The sequence below is a fragment of the Halichondria panicea genome, chromosome 7 (genome assembly GCF_963675165.1).
Source record: "Halichondria panicea chromosome 7, odHalPani1.1, whole genome shotgun sequence".
NCBI lineage: Eukaryota > Metazoa > Porifera > Demospongiae > Suberitida > Halichondriidae > Halichondria > Halichondria panicea.
Window position 1 is genome coordinate 5,903,548 of NC_087383.1, and position 18,067 is coordinate 5,921,614.

Genomic DNA, 18,067 nt, shown 5'->3' on the forward strand with positions numbered 1-18,067 from the left:
TGGGCGTGGCTGCGTTTTAGCTGATTCAGCAATAATTGAAGGTCCCAGTCCTTAATATACCTGAGAGTGCATGCATGTATCATGCTAAGTCTCGATTCCAGGCCGCACTTCACATCAGGGAAGTGGCCGGTGAAGGAGGCTAGCATATCATGCTATGATAGCTAGCTCTAGCAAACATAAGGACTGCACATTTCAACTTCTTGACCGACCACTTTGCAGTGGCGTAGGAAGCACGGGTGCTCAGGGTGCTGGAGCACCCCCTTATCTCAAGCTACCTTACCTACTTGCTCCATGAAGCTAGCTAGCTTGATATAGCAGCTAGCTAGAAGTTGAGCTAGTAGCTAGCTAGCTCAGTATAATTATATTAGTTACTGAGCTAGCTATACTAGCATAGTTACGTACACAGTACAAAGGTCAACTAGATGAACCACATCGTAGATATCTCTTATAAAGAGCAAGCACATTGCGAATCTGCAATGGCAAGTAAACAAGCAAGTCTCCTCTCATTTTTGACATCAATGGTAAGTTTCCATGAACAGCTACTAAAGAGGGTAGCTAGACTATATAGATCAAGTGTAAAATTGGATCCTAAAATAGACATGCTGTCTATTAAACTGCCGAACATTCGTTTTCTTCACTGAAACATTCCTCCGAAGTACAATGACACAATGCAATCTTTTTTTATTGTATATTAATACCCACTTAACAGATTCTATAGTATATAGCAGAACTCACGTAGAATTAAATTTTGATACTGATAATTTTATACCAAATTTGCTCAGAATTAATCTCCGGGAATGTAGAATGCCAAAATTTTCCGGGGGCTTGGACCCCCAGATTTGTCCAGCACCCCCTTACAAAAACATCTTCCTACTCCTCTGCTTTGTGTTATATATAGTCTGACATTTGTCACTTCATGTCCATTTGTGTACTAACTAGACTAGTATAAGCTATCAAGACACATCATTTATAATTATGATGTTCTATACAGGTCCAGGACTTGGTCTATAATTATATAATGCTCAAGAGCTTTTTCCTCTGGCTCTCCATGTTATAGCTTGATCTCTGAAAAGTATAGATTCCTATATCTATAATTATGATCCACATCATGTTCTATATATAGTTACTTACAAGATCCAGGAGACTTGATCTATAATTTATATGCTCAGGAGCTTCTTCCTCTGGCTCTTCACACATCACACATGCTCTTTATTTATAGCTTGATCTCTGAAAAGTAGATTCCTATATATGATCCCAGTCACTGTCCTAGCTCTCACTCAATAATTATAAGCATCGCTGTTTAGCTGCCCTAGAACCCCCTGAGGTTGCATGTACTAAGAAGATATTGGAGCCATTATCAAACGGTCACTAATCTTAGCCTCGATCGTTCCCAGGCCTTTTTTTCTTGCCGTTGTTCATCCATAAATAGAAGGTAGCAAAAAAGAATAGGCAGCATGCAAAAAAAGAAATTGGGGTACAGTTAAGAAAAAGTAAAGCCTGCATGGTTTAGGAAATGGCTAGCCTCGATCCTAGGCCGCACTTCCCACTTCACTTGAAGGAAGTAGATAGAAAGTTCAATTGAAGGTTTCTAGCCAATCGGATAGCATTCTCTGATAGCTACCCTTAGCCTGCTATGTTAACAAAAGACTCACAGCCTGCAACAGTGTGGATGACAATCGTCTGAACGGAGTGAAAGCTGATAAGAGCCTATCCTATATGGACAGGCCACGCCCATTTAACATTAACTTAGGTGAAAGTCTACTATATACTACTGCTACCAGAAGAAAATAGCTGTACAACAAACCTACACAGCTCTGTCTCTAGCTATATATAGCTCTGTGTATGCGTGACGTTTAGGATATTTTCTTTGATGAATTCTGTATTATAGGAACTTTTACGGGAAAAAATATCTAATAATTTTGCGCATGCGCAAGCAGTCGATAGCAGGCCTTCTTTTCTATGAAGGCCGGTGAAGGAGGCTAGGAAATGGCGTGAACCATAAGGATTTTTATGAATGTGGGCGCGATATGTAGCCCGCAATCGGGACGTAAGGTATTCTCCGACGCATTCAGAGTTCATAATAATTATAAGACACAACAAAAATATATTAGATATTCTATGGATAGAATCTAACACACAATATAGACTGGTAGAACATCTCTAGCACTGCATATACCCACAGTCATTTTCACCCTTCTACCCTCCTTCTACCCTCACACGACTTCCCGATATAATTATACATGCTCTCCTTTTTGCTAACTCTATACCCCTATAATTATTCCTCCATTCCTTCCGTATTATATTAAACAATTACAGCTAGTATAGAATGTTTTGCGAGCATCAAATATAATTATATGTGAACTTTGCGAGGGTTGATCAATTCGCAATAATAAAATTGCAAAATCTAAAATTATTACTAGTAAATACACACGATCCTTACCAGAACGCAATATAGTTAGATCGCAAAGGGTCAAATTTTCTGCTGCTTGGGCTCACTATGCCTCGGTGCGCATGCGCAAGCGAGGTATACAGTGGTGTGTTTGTGTGTGTGTGTGTGTGTGTAGACTGCTACAGCTGCTCAAGGATGAATCAAGTGCAAGTAAGAGTATCTATAGGCTTCTGGTCATGTTTACTTGGATAATAATTCGTGAATTTGCAAAATAATGCTTCATTTTTGAGTTTTGCTTACTCGGAATGCCATTGCAGCCTTTTCAGAAGAGCACGTAGTTTACTTTATAGTAGTTAGCTCTGCACTAAAAAGCTATAGCTATTGGTAGCTGCAAGAGTGAGAAGGAAAGCTGCAAGGCTCTGCTGATGGCAGCCACTAATTTTAGACTTTAACTTTTGGCATCGATCGTTTTTAACAACAATCATGGTCGATCATTACTCTTTGAGTTTGCATGCAGCAAAATAATTATTGCAAAAATGTTCATCAGTATAAAAAAGCTATTAGTAGCTTTATGTTATGTATCTCCACCGAGCCATCAGCACCGCAGGTGCTGATGGTGCTTTTATTCAAATTATTCAACATTCACAGCAATGAAATAAAACACCTATATTATATAATTATAGCACCATAAATTTGTTGCATTTTGAGTGGGCAGATCAAAGGAAACACTGTGCCATGCAATAGCCATAATATTATTATGGCACAGGTCAAGCCTTGAACTGTGCCACTATCTAGATTCTGGCATAGTATGGCTGAAGTTACCTAAAGCCCACCATCCACCCAGTAACCTGAAACGGTCCCTTTTATAGTATAACACTGTTAAACAGATTCAGTGGTAGGCAGAAAACGTTTTTCATGCGTCTAGTGCATTCCACAGCCACCACAAGTATATAGTTGAAACTAGTTGTCCTATAAAAGGAGTGATGTGTACACGGAAAGGAATGCACAAGGAATGCAACAAATCAGTTGTTACACAGCTCACTCGTGCACACATTGAATATATTGGCTCAGTAGTGCCTTTGCCCTCGAGGCCTGCGGCCCTTGGGCCTAAGTCACCACTGAGCCAATATATCCCATGTGGCACTCGTGCCTGTGTCACAACTATAACCTGTTGCATTTTGAGTGGGCAGATCAAAGGAAACACTGTGCCAATATCTGCCATATGGCACAGGTCAAGCCTTGAACTGTGCCACTATCTAGATATTGGCATAGTATGGCTGAAGTTACCTAAAGCCCACTCTCCACCCAGTAACCTAAAACGGTCCCTTTTATAGTACAACACTGTTAAACAGATTCAGTGGTAGGCAGAAAACATTTTTTATGCGTCTGGTGCATTCCACAGCCACCACAAGTAGTTGAAACTAGTTGTCCTATAAAAGGAGTGATGTGTACACGGAAAGGAATGCACAAGGAATGCAACAAATCAGTTGTTACACAGCTCACTCGTGCGGCACATTGGATATATTGGCTCAGTAGTGCCTTTGCCCTCGAGGTCTGCGGCCCTCGGGCCTAGGTCACTACTGAGCCAATATATCCCATGTGGCACTCGTGCATGTGTCACAACTATAACTTAATTTCAGCAGCTAATAAGAAAATTTTATTAGCACACAAAATGTGGTTTCAACATAAAATTAATGATTGGAATAACAATAGATTTACTGATACGTAAAATGTGGGATATAAATTATTTTCACAGTGAATTATTATTCACATTGTAAAAAACTGCCTATTATACAAAAAAATTATTCCGGAATATTAATTTTGGTACAGGCCTATTATAGTCCCAGTCCTGCACCTGAGTATGAGGCGCTTTATATAGGGCCGAGTGAAGCGAGTCTCTATTATAATAATATTATAGTCATCTGTCTGTCTGTGATGGACGTACGGCACAGATTTTATCGTGATCCTACAATATAAAGTACCCGTTTCATAACGTTTCCGTTTTGACACCATCATATTAAAAGCGTTGCAATTTACTGTACCGCTTATTTACCGTTACATGTTGCAAGTACGTTGTAGAAAAGTGGCAAACAAAGAGACAATCCTATAGTCATCTCAAGTACTTAGCTATGCTATGGCTTATGTCTAGCTGTAATTAAGCCTATAGCTAGCTCTTGATCTATAACAAAGACATAATTATAACGCACCATTCACAGGTTCTTCAACTTCTCATTAAAAAATGATATTAATGTTTGCAGTCTCTATATATAAATATGAGTCCTATCTCTGTTCTACAATTAAGGTTAGAAAACGCTAGCTATAGCTAGCTATACAGCTAACTACTTCACAATAGCTATATATACGGTGGCCCTGAGCGTTACTATTAGTTCACCTTAGCTACTTGATAGTTCACCTACCTTAGCTACTTGATAGTTCACCTACCTTAGCTACTTGATAGTTCAACTACCTTAAGTTTGTAGTTCAACAACCTTAATTAGCTACTTGATAGTTCGCCAATCTTAGCTACTTGACAGTTCACCTACCTTAGCTACTTCGAAGTTGACCTTTGAACTGTATGTTAATGCTGCTGGAGCCATGCGACTCAATATAAATGAGAGCTCCATGTATATATACAGGTACTGAGGATTATCTGCAGCCGGTTAGTGCTACCCTATGGGTAACAGCAATGCAAGATGAGAGAGTACCACACTTGATTCATTTGGAAGTTACATGTTATTCACAATACTAGCTAGTCTAGCTTGGGGCAATAGAGCTAGGATTAAGAGACCTTTTTCTTCTCTTCCCCCTCCCCCCTGAGAAAAGGTGACTAATACAATACATGCAGTTCAAGTTGTTCATGGTTATATCTCCTAATCCCATCGCAGCACAAGAATTCTGTACTATACAATGGTTCTGGTGTGGTATACTCTATTCTTGCATTGCTGTTAGATAATCCTCAGTACCTGTATACGTGCATATGTAGCTCTCATTATTGATCTCTAGTCGCTATGTACAGTACGGCTACAGCAGCATTAAATAGAATTAACATGCAGTTCAAAGGTTAACTGCGAAGTAGCTAAGGTAGGTGAACTATCAAGCAGCGAAGGTAGGTGAACTATCAAGTAGCTAAGGTAGATGAAATATCAAGTAGAACTACCCAGTAGCTAAGGTAGGCGAACTACCCAGTAGCTAAGGTAGGCGAAGTATCAAGTAGCTAAAGTGAACTACGCTCAGGGCCACCGTATATATAGCTAGCTGTGTGCAGAGCTGCATGGGTATATGACAATGGTTGAATAAGAAAAAAAGCGTATCTATAATGAGTATACTACGGGCGTATACTACGTAAACAGAACGGGTACTTTATATTGGCTGCTACTGTAAAGTATCATTTGAGACGTACACGCAATGGGTTGGGATATAGAAAGGTCAAGTGATTATGTCATTACAGTGCATGCATGCAAATAAGTATACTAACTTACTATTGATATCCACATTGCACTCTGTGATGAGGTACTTGATAGTGTCCAGCTTCCCCCTACTGACTGCCAGTCCCAGTGGAGTTAGTCCATCATTGGTCACAGCTCCTGTAGTGGTGAGTCAGGACAGTGTCAGGAATGCACAACACATTGTCTCAGAAACCATAACTAATGAACATCACCAACAACTATTGCCTGAACACCTCTACATGTCCCATACTGCATCTACCCAACTATACCCACAGTAAGTGTTTACGTAGTACACCCATAGTACGTTTCATAACGTTTCCGTTTTTACACCATCGTAATTATTAAAAACGTTGAAATTTACTGTACCGTTTATTTACCGTTACATGTTGCAAGTACGTTGTAGAAAAGTGGCAAACAAAGAGACAATCCTATAGTCATCTCAATTACTTACCTATGCTATGGCTTATGCATGTCTATAGCTGTAATTAAGCCTATTTATATATAGCTCTTGATCTATAACAAAGACATAATTATAACACACCATTCACACTTCTCATTCAACTTCTCATTAAAAAGATATTAATGTCTGCAGTCTCTATAATTATATAAATATGAGTCCTATCTCAGGTTAGAAAACGCTAGCTATAGATAATATCTATATATACAGCTAACTATAATTAATTTTTACAATATAATTATAGCTGCGTGCAGAGCTGCATGTATGGGTTTGACAGTGGTTGAATAAGAAAAAACGTGTATCTATAATACGTACTACGGACGTACTACGTAAACGGAACGGGTACTTTATATTGGCTGCTACTGTAAAGTATCATTTGAGACGTACACGCAATGGGTTGGAATATAAAGGTCAAGTGATATATGTCATTACAGTGCATGCATGCAAATAATTATACTAACTTACTATTGATATCCACATCGCATTCTGTGATGAGGTACTTGATAGTATCCAGCTTCCCCTCTCTGACTGCCACTCCCAGTGGAGTTAGTCCATCCCTGGTCACAGCTCCTATAGTGGTGAGTCAGGACAGTGTTAGGAATGCACAACACATTGTCTCAGAAACCATAACTAATGAACGTCACCAACAACTATTGCCTGAACACCTCTATACATGTCCCATACTGGACCTACCCAACTATACCCACAGTAAGCTAGTGGTGTATATATGCTCAAGACATACACAATGAGTTATGGGGGGCCTAACATTGCATAAGGTATAAGATATCATTGTTGAGACATACACAATTAATGGGTAGGTAGAAAGGTAAAGTGATGCATGCCATTAGCAATCAGCGTACAAAGATATTCACTCACTATTGACATCCACATTGCACTGATTGATCAGATAACGGACAATTGCAGTGTACCCAAACTTGCAAGCAATAAGAAGTCGATTGTTCTCTGGAGAAAACGATAAAAAGTGGTTAATATGAAGCACTATAGACCCTTGTGAGGGGTGGATTAATACTATAACAAAAGGAGCATCTGTTGCTAGTCAGTAAATGACCGCCACTCAGTGTACACCTAATAATGAATCTCACCGTTAACTTTGGTGGTTACATCACCTTCATCTTTCAGTGTCAGCTCTAGGATACGAACTACTTGTGCAGAATCTGAGGTGAGAACAACAATTGCACTGTGAATATACTACGATAATAAATATGCATGCATGATAGAATGTTCAGCGCAAAATGGATCACATGCAGTCTACTGGATATGGTCACAAGAGCAAGGGCTTAATTGATAACCTCATAATTTTACAAATTAACAAGCCTATACTGCATGTATGATTCTACATCAGGGTCTCACATCAGGGTCTCTGAATTAAGTAGTCACTTCAATATACCAGTCGTTATAAATTGCTAGCTTGATCAGACCTGAAGTGCGGCCATGCCTCCGTATAATTATACTGTAGTTCTGGCTGCCCCAAGCTAGGTTTTTAATGTACGTTTATTACGGCCGGATATGACGTTTTGGGTGTGATTTGAAGTATGAAAGTTTAAATAGAGAGCAGTGGCGTAGGCAGGGGGTGGCAAAGCGGGCAAATGCCCCCCCTTTTTCTGGATTCTCTACTATTCAGCTCAGGTTAGTGTAGCTGATTATCTTGCTGAGCACTCCCTTTCTTCCCGATCTTGCTGCAGTTAGCTAGCTAGTAGGCAAGCAAAACGATTTAGTCCCTAAACTGTGAGCTATTCTGGTCTAAATCTATAGACAGTTCTTGTTCTTTGCTAAACTAGCTTTCTAAACATCAGGCCACACCCAACTAAATAGAGAAATCAATTATGACATCATAATTAAGAGGCGTGGCTTCCGGTCAAAATTTCAGCGCTGCGTGGCTGATAGGTTTTGCCCCCTCTTCCAAAAAATCCTGGCTACGCTCCTGGAGAGCATAACAATTCGAGACAAAGTCGCAAATTAGTCATTAGATTCGAGGTCAACCTGCACAGTCCCAATTAACCGAATAGCCGCGGTTATGATTTCATACCGCCCACCGCGTAACCAAAATCTAGTCAAATCGCTTGTTACTCGAGACTTTTCTTCTGCTTATAATGATATCTAAGAATTGCCGACAAACACTCAATGCCTATAGATGCATGTATATAGACTTTACATGTGTAATAGAATTTTGATCATCAGAACGTCCATCCTCTCTAACCACCACATGGGTTTCCGTACACTCTTGTTATAATTATTACTACGATAATACACAAATTGAATACTAGGCCTTATCTAGATCAAGCTATAATAATTATTATTGTACAAACTTGATTACTATTAGTTAATTCCCAAGCTTATAGGGGGTGTTTCAGCACCCTGAGTCCCTATAGCTCGATACGAATGCACATAATCAAGCAATGATAATCAGCTAACGTAACCAACAAGACAATATTTTGGTTTTATGATAATTAATACAGTATACATGCATCTATTATTATTAATAATAATTATAGTTCATCAGAAAAGACGAAAATTACGTAAAACTACTATGAGGCTGCTCAGTGCATGGGTAGCTAGCTGAAGATCAGAGTATAATCCTGACTGCACATGTAACATAACATAATTGCATAATTATTGCTAAATCATTAAAGCAGATATTGGCACAGTATTTCCTTTGATCTGCCCACTCAAAATGCAACAAATTACTGTACGAAGCGTACCTCGAGGCGGCTTATTAAAGATACCACGTGAACTTTTGAAAATCACTACTAGAGTGGCCGTCATAATTATGACGGCTTCAATGGGAAAAGGGTTGGCTATAGGCCATTTAAGACGATCAGTATGCACCATGCATTAACTGTGCTGAACACCCCTTTCTTGTGAAACAATCAAAGCACATTGCAATTTATTTACCTATTCTATAACACTAATACTTTTGAGCGAAAGCAAAAACGTGGCGAGAGGCATTAGCAAGCGCACGCTTGCAACACTCGTTGTAACTGTATACATGTGTGTAATAGTCTGCAAGTACTGCATGCCTCAAGACCACTATAATTACTACGTAGCCACCAGCGAACAAAAAATCATCCAATGTGGGGCTCAAACTCTGATTTAGAGTCTGATGCTCTACCGACTGAACTTGACTTAGTAGCAGATCCAAGAAAAAGAAAAGGGGGATTTCAAATTAACAAGCACGCAGTACGAACATTTTTGGGAGTTACGTCCACTTCCGGTCACACGTTGTGTAAGACTATAGGGAAATCCCATGCATTCTTAGCCAGGGTAAGTCCCATAATAGACCGGCCTGCGTAGAGCTATAGCTAGCTGCTATGAAGAGTCAACTAACTAACTAACATAGGCGAACCCATTTGATACATCAAAACAACAGGTACAATTAATACAAAAAGCTAGGTAGTATAGTTACATGCAATAAAGCCAGCTAGCATTATAATTATAGTGCAGAGCTATATAAAATTATCTACTAAGTAGAGTAGCAACACTCCATGGACGAGTTTTGCTACTCTCTCTTCTGAAAGGCTGCGATGGCATTCCAAGTAAATAAACCTATAATTATAGCTATAACTGCAAATCCGTAAATTACAATCCAAAAAAACGATACTATAGATGCCTATATATTATTATAGAAACTCTTGTTTGCACTTCATTGATCCTTGAGCAGCTGTAGCAGTCTATACACACACATGCACACAGTATACCATAATTATACCTTTCTGAGCACAGTGGTGTTTCTAGGAAATGCAGCTAGTAAGGAGGGTGCTGAGAGCGAGCGCAAAAAAAAAAGTTTGATTGCTACTATAATAATTACATGCATGTATACAGGCTAGATACACTTGAATAACTCTTTGATCATCAGAACGTTCATCCTCTTTATATAATTAATAATTATTATAGCTACCACCACATGGGTTTCCGTATATACACTTATGTTTTAATTGTTATACACTAACAAGTTACTATAATAACGATGCAAAACAGTGACCAGTGCAGGCCCTATACCAGTACGGCCACTCACTATTCCGTTTACCGGTCAGTGCTGGCTGTCCCAAACAAGGTTCAATGTAATTTTATACGTATATTACGGCCGGATATGACGTTTTGGGTGTGGTTTAGCAAATAAAATTGGATTACACTTAAATAGAGAACAGAATGATTCAATCCTACATTATCCTCGAGACAAGAACCGCAAAAGTAATAATCCAATTTTATTTGCTAAACCACACCTAAAACGTCATATCCGCCGTAATAAAAATTATACGTATAAAATTACATTGAAAACCTTGTTTGGGACAGCCAGCACTGGCCGGTAAACGGAATAGCGAGTGGCCGTTCTTCAGGGTGAGTTTTGTGCAGTAAACATAATTATAGCTAGCATTCCGTGCCAAGCCAAATGGCCGGTATATCGAGGTGGCCGTACTTCAGAGAGCCGGAATAGCAAGAGTCTACTGTACACAGCAGAACAAAATTACAGTGTGTTATTATAGCGTATAGCATATCAAATTGCTTAACTGTATATATGCATAGAAAGGTCAACACAATGAGCTATTCCCTATAATTATGGCAGTAGTCTATGGCCTACAAGTTACTATACACCCTAGAAGTGCTAACTATTAACTATACTGGCTAAGTGATAGTGTCCTAGCATGCAAAGACTGAAAGCCAAAGGTCATAATTATAGTTATGATGAACATGTGACAGTGCCAATGAAAAGGGACCTTAACGCGGGCAGTTTCGAATCAGTTTTTATTGTTGAATCGGATAGAGCGTCCTTCAAGCTTCAAAATGATACCAAGATCGACCTCCTAGCTACTTTCTTTCCGGAGATATGTTCGAGGGAACGCTACGAAGGTATTGCAACCTTGAGTAAATGACGCTCAAACTTCATGAATAATTGAAGTTCAATTATTGCCTTCCGGGCACTTCCTTATACTCATAAAGCTTCGTAAAAGATGTTCTGGAGAAGACAAGTTAGTTAGATGAAGGCTAGGCGTTCTAGGACTCTCTAGCTAGCTAGTATAATAGCTATGTAGCTGGATTGCTTGGCACCTAGGAAGGATCTTCGAAGAAATAAAGAGACAAAGACTCCCGTCGCTCGAATGGTAAGCTCTCATGTCTTGTTATAAGCTTGTACTTATTATCTGTGTAATGTATCAGTCTTATAAAAGATCCCTCACTTGTATGGAAGGGAAACATTTTTGGATATGTTGTAGTTCAGTCATTCATCTACACACGGGTATCAACACCATTTCTTAGAAAAACTCCGATCAAAAGATATTTACATTATTTTAAGTACAACTACTCACACATTTGTGGTAATCTACTCTCTAGACTAAATGAACTGTATATAGCTCTTGATCTATAACAAATACATAATTATAACGCACCATTCACACTTCTCATTCAACTTCTCATTAAAAAGATATTAATGTCTGCAGTCTCTATAATTATCCGACTAGAAAAACATTTGCAATGTGAAAAATTGCTAGGATTGGCCAGGGGAACCACAAAAAAGCGTGGGAACAAGAAATCAGACGAGAGCATAACTCCAATCCGTTACAACGTCAATCACATGTACTGGTAGTTTTCCCATGTTTTCCCAGCCAATATGCCACGCAATTTAGTGATGACCAATCCCTATATATTTATTATACATCCATTTTGGAATGTGCGGGCAGCACATAATCATGATGATTTGTGATGAATTGATGTTCCTAATACATGCAGTGTTGAGCACAGGTATACACACAGTCCATCCATGCGTAGTAACATGCACGGACCGTACTGGTGACCTGCATGGAATGATGTGGTGGATGGAAGCTGATAGATGGATCTGGAATACAGTCTATTATTTAATATACTATGTATTGTACATGTTCATGACGTTGTAACGGATTGGAGTTATGCTCTCGTCTGATTTCTTGTTCCCACGCTTTTTTGTGGTTCCCCTGGCCAATCCTAGCAATTTTTCACATTGCAAATGTTTTTCTAGTCGGATTCCCTTTCTTTTTCAGTACAGTTTACGTATCATGACATGCATAAGTGGAACGTCAAGAGGCAGTACAGAAGTTCAAGAAGAGAAGACAGGACTGATCAGATATCTTCTCGAATATCTCTGGACTAATAATAGTAATGAGTGCTTGATATGTTGAATTTGCGAATCAGTATTAAATGACAGCCATTTTAAGAGCATGATATCTAGCCAGTGCATATAGCATGCCTGTCAGAGAAAGGGAGCTAGAGCTGAACAGTGTGAAGAAAAGCAACACCTCAGGCTGCTCTGGAAAAGCACTGCTGCAGCACTGATTAGGCGCACGGTTTATTAACCACGCCTATCTATTATTAATTGGCCACAAAGCAATTGCTGAGTCATTAAAGATGGCGGAATTGTCTAGGTATAAGAGAAATAGAGACTGAGAGGTCATCTGCCTCGTGGAAGCAATCGCAAATCTGAAGAAGCGCTTTGTAATCCAGGTTGTAGTCGTTTGGAAACCCTGTGCAGAATGTCCTGGAGATGGCTGTACTTGGAGCAAATGCTGGGCAAGAAACTTACTTACTTACTTACTTACTTACTTACTTAGTCAGTCAGACAAAGAGCGGTGAAACTTCGAAATAGTGCAATTTTTAAAATGACAATATTCATTCATTAAAATGTTCATGGATTATGAAATGAGAGATACAAAGAGAGAAAAGGCTAAATAAACTATCTGTCTAGCCAGTTCCTTGATGTGGCCTTTCCCTGCAGAGATAGAACAGTCTGAACACGAGTCAAAATAATTGAAATGATACTAAACACGGGCAAACCCACTGCCAATCCTATGTAAAACCTACTGGTTTTACTAATATAAATATGAGTCCTATCTCTGTTCTGCAAGGTTAGAAAACGCTAATATCTATATAATTATACAGCTAACTATAACTTTACAATAATTTATTACAGCTATATATAGCTGCGTGCAGAGCTGCATGCATGGGTATGACAATGGTTGAATAAGAAAAAACGCGTATCTATAATGCGTACTACGGACGTACTACGTAAACGGAACGGGTACTTTATATTGGCTGCTACTGTAAAGTATCATTTGAGACGTACACGCAATGGGTTGGGATATAGAAAGGTCAAGTAATATATGTCATTACAGTGCATGCATGCGTATACTAACTTACTATTGATATCCACATTGCACTCTGTGATGAGGTACTTGATAGTGTCCAGCTTCCCCTCTCTGACTGCCATTCCCAGTGGAGTTAGTCCATCACTGGTCACAGCTCCTATAGTGGTGAGTCAGGACAGTGTCAGGAATGCACAATACATTGTCTCAGAAACCATAACTAATGAACGTCACCAACAACTATTGCCTGAATACCTCTACATGTCCCATACTGCACCTACCCAACTATACCCACAGTAAGTGGTGTATATATAATTATACTCAAGACATACACAATGAGTTATGGGGGGCCTAACATTGCATAAGGTATAAGATATCATTGTTGAGACATACACAATTAATGGGTAGGTAGAAAGGTAAAGTGATGCATGCCATTAGCAATCAGCGTACAAAGATATTCACTCACTATTGACATCCACATTGCACTGATTGATCAGATAACGGACAATTGCAGTGTACCCAAACTTGCAAGCAATAAGAAGTCGATTGTTCTCTGGAGAAAACGATAAAAAGTGGTTAATATGAAGCACTATAGACCCTTGTGAGGGGTGGATTAATACTATAACAAAAGGAGCATCTGTTGCTAGTCAGTAAATGACCGCCACTCAGTGTACACCTAATAATGAATCTCACCGTTAACTTTGGTGGTTACATCACCTTCATTTTTCAGTGTCAGCTCTAGGATACAAACTACTTGTGCAGAATCTGAGGTGAGAACAACAATTGCACTGATGTGAATATACTACGATAATAAATATGCATGCATGATAGAATGTTCAGCGCAAAATGGATCACATGCAGTCTACTGGATATGGTCACAAGAGCGAGGGCTTAATTGATAACCTCATAATTAAATTTTTACAAATTAACAAGCCTATACTGCATGTATGATTCTACATCAGGGTCTCACATCAGGGTCTCTGAATTAAGTAGTCACTTCAATATACCAGTCGTTATAAATTGCTAGCTTGATCAGACCTGAAGTGCGGCCATGCCTCCGTATAATTATACTGTAGTTCTGGCTGCCCCAAGCTAGGTTTTTAATGTACATTTATTACGGCCGGATATGACGTTTTGGGTGTGATTTGAAGTATGAAAGTTTAAATAGAGAGCAGTGGCGTAGGCAGGGGGTGGCAAAGCGGGCAAATGCCCCCCCTTTTTCTGGATCTCTACTACTCAGCTCAGGTTAGTGTAGCTGATTATCTTGCTGAGCACTCCCTTTCTTCCCGATCTTGCTGCAGTTAGCTAGCTAGTAGGCAAGCAAAACGATTTAGTCCCTAAACTGTGAGCTATTCTGGTCTAAATCTATAGACAGTTCTTGTTCTTTGCTAAACTAGCTTTCTAAACATCAGGCCACACCCAACTAAATAGAGAAATTAATTATGACGTCATAATTAAGAGGCGTGGCTTCCGGTCAAAATTTCAGCGCTGCGCGGCTGATAGGTTTTGCCCCCTCTTCCAAAAAATCCTGGCTACGCTCCTAGAGAGCATAACAATTCGAGACAAAGTCGCAAATTAGTCATTAGATTCGAGGTCAACCTGCACAGTCCCAATTAACCGAATAGCCGCGGTTATGATTTCATACCGCCCACCGCGTAACCAAAATCTAGTCAAATCGCTTGTTACTCGAGACTTTTCTTCTGCTTATAATGATATCTAAGAATTGCCGACAAACACTCAATGCCTATAGATGCATGTATATAGACTTTACATGTGTAATAGAATTTTGATCATCAGAACGTCCATCCTCTCTAACCACCTCATGGGTTTCCGTACACTCTTGTTATAATTATTACTACGATAATACACAAATTGCATACCAGGCCTTATCAAGATCAAGCTATAATAATTATTATTGTACAAACTTGATTACTAATAGTTCCCAAGCTTATAGGGGGTGTTTCAGCACCCTGAGTCCCTAGCTCGATACGAATGCACATAATCAAGCAATGATAATCAGCTAATATAACGTAACCAACAAGACAATATTTTGGTTTTATGATAATACAGTATACATGCATCTATAATTATAGTTCATCAGAAAAGACGAAAATTACGTAAAACTACTATGAGGCTGCTCAGTGCATGGGTAGCTAGCTGAAGATCAGAGTATAATCCTGACTGCACATGTAACATAACATAATATTGCATAATTATTGCTAAATCATTAATTTTGGCTATCATTGTATTGAGCCTTTAACCCTTTCCCCGTTTTAATTAAAACAAAAACAATTTTCTAAAAATTCATAATTATAGTAATTATCATGAACCATACATTGAAATGACTTGTAACAGGTAGCGCAGACCCCAGAGGTATCTTGACACCATCTTCGTTACCTAGCAACTGACCACCCCACTAATTAGCAATTGTTTACAAACATTCACAATTATGTACACAAACAATAATTATTTGTATGAAGGCACAGAGTGGCTAAAGACGTGTTCTCAATGTTCTCACGGCGACATATAATCATAGTTCAATCAAGATCTGCAGAAAGTTATCTGCGAGGTCGTATCAGCAGACGTCCTTTTCCCGGGAAATGTTTTCTTCACCTCAGGTTTACAAGTTCAATGGTGGCTCATGATGTCCACTGCTGTACTAACTAGCCTAAATACAGTTATACTGAAGCTATCAAGACTACAGATGCTACTCTAGACTTACCAGATCCAAGAAGTTGGTCCATCACAAGAGCTTCTTCCTCAGGCCTTTCAGGCTCTATATTTTCTAGCTTGAGGTAGCTCGTTATCTAGTTATGATCCCAGTCACTGCCCTCTCACTCTACAAGGCCATAAGCATTGATATATTGTCACTGTCTATAGCTTTCCTAGAACCTCACTGAGGTTTTACTATACAAGGATCTATCAAACGGTCCCTTTTCTTTCCACGTTATAGTTGTGACACATGCAGGAGTGCCACATGCATGGGATATAATTATTGGCTCAGTAGTGACTTAGGCCCAAGGGCCACAGGCCTCGAGGGCAAAGGCACTACTGAGCCAATATATCCAATGTGTGCACGAGTGAGCTGTGTAACAACTGATTTGTTGCATTCCTTGTTGCATTCCTTTTGGTGTACACATCACTTCTTTTAGAGGACAACTAGTTTTAACTACTTGTGGTGGCTGTGGAATGCTCCAGACGCATGAAAAACATTTTCTGCCTACCACTGAATCTGTTTAACAGTGTTCTATAAAAGGGACCGTTTCAGGTTACTAGGTGGAGGGTGCATGGGCTTTAGGTAACTTCAGCCATACTATGGCTTGACCTGTGCCATATCCGAATAGCCGCGGTTGACGCTTTGAAGCGTCAACCGCACATTACTCTACTCTTAATTAATTTGTGGTGAGCTACAACCTTCCAGAGCTCCACAGCTTTGCAAGGCTTCTCTCGAAGGTCAACAGAAGCCGTACTGAGTCCGATCACCATAGGTTAGCAATCAAAAATTTGCTGAAATTTTCATGTGAAATTTGTATTTCAATATCAATCTCAAAAGTGAAAATACATTATAATAAATACAATTACAATTAATTCTATGGTACAACAATGACTAAGAGGCCTCTGTACACAGGGGATGAGGTACTCCTAGGTATCCTGGATAGTAGTCACAGTGAGTAGACCTTCTCAGACCCATAAAAGATGGTGGTGGTTCCATGGCAGATAGCAGTGACGATAGTTTCACAGACCTGCATGAGGAAGAAGAGTATTACCAACCAAGCAGACCACCTCTAGAATCAATTGTTCTTACACACAGTAGAACATAACCTCCTCAGAGACAAACACCAGCCAACAAGCCAGCCAAAAAGAAATTGAATTTTAAATGTACCTTTGTTTGGGGTGGTGCCTAAAAGATCAAAAGATTATCATGCAATCAATACACACACTAAATTGAATAATAACATTCAGCCACATAATTATAATTGAATTGCTATAATAGACAGCACACTAAAAATTAGGAATGTACATGTAACACAGCACTAACTCACAAGCCAACAAACCTATTGAGAATGGCCATACACAAAGTACAGTACATCTCATACAAGGGTGCAAAATAATTATGAATCATGCAACCTTAGACATAATTATGTATAGGTTCCCACAAGCAAACTTACATGCAATGGCACTCATAGGCACATATAAAGTAATTGTGATCCTACAACAAACTGGGAGTTCATAAAAAGATTTAACTTTGGGCACAGAATTACAATGCATATCACAGGCAAACACACAAGCCAACTAATGACAAAATTAATTGTGACCTACAGTGCAACAACCAAAGAGAGTAGATTTTTTTTTTGGTACACATTTTTTACATTTTGTGGCATATCTTCTAAAGTAAAAGTGATATGATCTATTTGAGTGCAGGTACTGAAAGTTCAACTATTGGCGCTTCCATTGGACCACCACCTGTTACATCACATGACATCATCAGTATAAAATGGCTGTCTGAAGATGTGTACTTCCGAAAATATGTTAGGAATAGAAGTAGCTTATTTGTTTGAGTTAAGATCTGAAATTTGTTGTGCATGTACCTGAGTATATTGCTCATCTTTTGAGCTTCAACAGAAGTCTGGGCTACTAGTAAGTTCTG

General features: G+C 39.2%; 2 protein-coding genes and 1 long non-coding RNA gene across 5 annotated transcripts in view; 1 reads left to right on the plus strand and 2 right to left on the minus strand.

Moving 5' to 3' along the window:
* The window catches only part of LOC135338597 (uncharacterized), a 119,531-nt gene extending 112,317 nt beyond the window's left edge, over positions 1 to 7,214 (plus strand). The window contains exon 3 of the long non-coding RNA XR_010395632.1: positions 7,200 to 7,214. This is a non-coding gene — a long non-coding RNA (uncharacterized LOC135338597). The remainder of the gene's footprint in view (positions 1 to 7,199) is intronic.
* LOC135338449 (uncharacterized) overlaps positions 1 to 18,067 on the minus strand; it is an 86,590-nt gene that overhangs the window by 59,572 nt on the left and 8,951 nt on the right. The gene's annotated exons all lie outside the window — the stretch shown is intronic.
* Positions 16,933 to 18,067, minus strand: part of LOC135338446 (uncharacterized protein K02A2.6-like) — a 49,809-nt gene continuing 48,674 nt past the window's right edge. For all 3 annotated transcript variants that reach the window (XM_064534577.1, XM_064534578.1, XM_064534574.1), the window contains one exon: positions 16,933 to 17,162. The gene's annotated coding sequence lies outside the window, so the exon portion shown is untranslated. The remainder of the gene's footprint in view (positions 17,163 to 18,067) is intronic.